Source organism: Egretta garzetta, unplaced genomic scaffold, assembly GCF_000687185.1.
Source record: "Egretta garzetta isolate BGI_Z169 unplaced genomic scaffold, ASM68718v1 scaffold84, whole genome shotgun sequence".
NCBI classification, from domain to species: Eukaryota; Metazoa; Chordata; class Aves; order Pelecaniformes; family Ardeidae; genus Egretta; species Egretta garzetta.
In genome coordinates, this window is record NW_009259526.1 from 171,994 (window position 1) to 174,344 (window position 2,351).

The following is a 2,351-nucleotide window of genomic DNA, read 5'->3' on the forward strand; positions in this document are numbered from 1 at the left end:
AGTGCCGGGTCCCCCCCGGGCACCGCTGGACCAGTTTCATCCAGGCATGGCCTCACCAAAGGCTCCTGTAGCGTGGACGGAGGCATTGCTTTAAAAAGCAACCAGTGATGTTCAAAATACAGTACCCTGGAGGGCAAACTCCTGCTTAAAGGGACCAAGGCTGTTAGCCTGGACCTTTCTGGCCCAGAAACCTTCCCCACCTGCAAAACCACAGCAAGGCCTCACCAAAGTCCTGTAGGGGTGAATAACCTCAATAACAGAAAACCCCCACTTTTGTGTTGTGTATGTAGCCATTTTTCCTTAAAAGTCCAACTTGTGCCTTCCATAAAAATAAAAAAGTCCACAGAAAATCCGCAAAGTGTTCCAAGTTTTCAAGGAGTTGCTCCGTTCATGTGATTTTTAATGTTTCCATTCTTTAAATAGAAGTGTTCAACACACATTCGTGCCTTCGAGGCGTCCTCACCTCGGTGCCCGCCTCCGGCTGCTCCCAGGGCAGAAACAACCAACAACCTCCCCTCCAGCACAAGAAGCCGCGGCAAAGCAGCCCCGAGGGGCTGAGGGATGCCCTCCCGCGCTGCTGCTCTCGGGAGGGGGAAACCCAGCAAATCTGCGTGGGGAGGAGGACTTGGAAACCGCTCTGCACCTCCTGTGGCTCCCTCCCGTCCCAAAGGGCCAAGACACCGCGCGGCTGCTCCCAGCGAAGCAGCTCCCGAGCTCTGCCAGGGCAAACGCTGCACTTTCAGAAATTCCCTTCCACGGATTAACCTGCCAATAGAGGAAACCTGCTTCCTCCAAATACACACGCACAGAGCCCTTTGCTCCTTGGTGAAAATATTTAGGGGGAGCAGGGGGTGGCAAATTTCCCTCCCACATCTTTGCCCCAGCCCTGCTCTTTGCCATCATTCCTGACCTTGCTCCCAGATGCCAGAGTAGAAATCTCACGTAAATTCATCTCACTCTACAAGCAAGGTGGTCCAAGGCATTTCTCCCACCCCAGAAACTTTTCATAGCCTGTGCTTATCACCATGCCTCTCTATTTACGCCACGATCTCCTCTCTAAGGACTCAACGGTGGGTCAAGTTTCTACTTTGCAAAGGTAAGTAGGCTCAGAAGCAACACAGAATATTTTAAGACGGGAGGTTTCACACAAGCCAGCCTTAAGGATGTTAGAGATGCCGGGGGACTCTGCACCACACAGCCACTGGTCTGTAGGTGGTGGAGTTATTCTTTGCAGAAACCAGCAAACCCCAGAAGACAGGTGGAAAGAAAGGCGGGAAGAGCGAGGTTTCCTGACAGCAACTTCTGCCCCATCAAATCTCTAGAAATATCTGGGAACTGAGAGGAGAGGCAGGAGTTAATCCCAGCCTGATAGTCCCTTCCACACAGCCACTGTAGGGCTACCTCCAAAAAGCCAAATAAACCCCGGGGTCTGGAGCCACCTTAGCCTCCCTCCTGGGTGTCAGCATCCTTGCCTGCACAGCCGGGCAGTAAACAACATTTGCACACCAAATAACTCAAAGAGGGGATTTCCTGGGGAAAGAAGAGTAGCACATGGTGTTGTGTTCCTAACTCTTAAATTTACACCGTGGATCCCCCACCTTCACCACCCGCGTAGGAGAAAGGTGAACAGTTATAAAGTGACGACAGGAGATGTCCTTTGTCAGCAAGGAAAGAGCTCAGGCAACCGAGCCGTGCGGTTCCCGGCTGTAAAACTGAGTCCCTTCCGTTTACGATCTGCCACACGCACACAAAGTGAAGGGGGGATTGGGTCTTGCCCCCCACTTTGCCATTAAACTCTCACATCTGACTTCCCAGCGGTAACGCGATGCTTTCCCCCGTCTCCCTCCCCTTCCCACGGCTGATTTCATGTCTTCTGGGAAGCCCAGCCCAGCCGTGGCGATTTCCCCCGCATGCTCCGGCCTTTACTGTAAACCTGCCGCTTCCCCTCGTCACTCCGCTCTCGGGGGGCAAAGGGTCCCCCCCCAAACCTTCGACTGGGGCAGATGCCAGCACCCCTTGCAAGAATAAGTACCCCCGTGTTGCAAAAGGAGGGCTCTATCCCTCGCTGCAGAGGGAGCTAGGGACCATTTTGCATTGCACCGAGTGATTTTGGGGGCTCAGGATTATAAACTCACCTGCCCTCCTCGAGCCCTGATGCAGAATTCACATTGGGATTGGGGGAGGGAGAAGAGTTTATATCCCCGAGCTCCAAAAGCTGTGTAATTCAGCCCGGTCAGGGTGCTTTGCTGACTTAGGGTGCACTGTTCCCCCCCACACCCCGGGAGCAGCAGCATGCCCCATCAAGAAGCCAAGTCTGCAGGCGACACCCCAAGGCCGAGGCTTACGGTGGG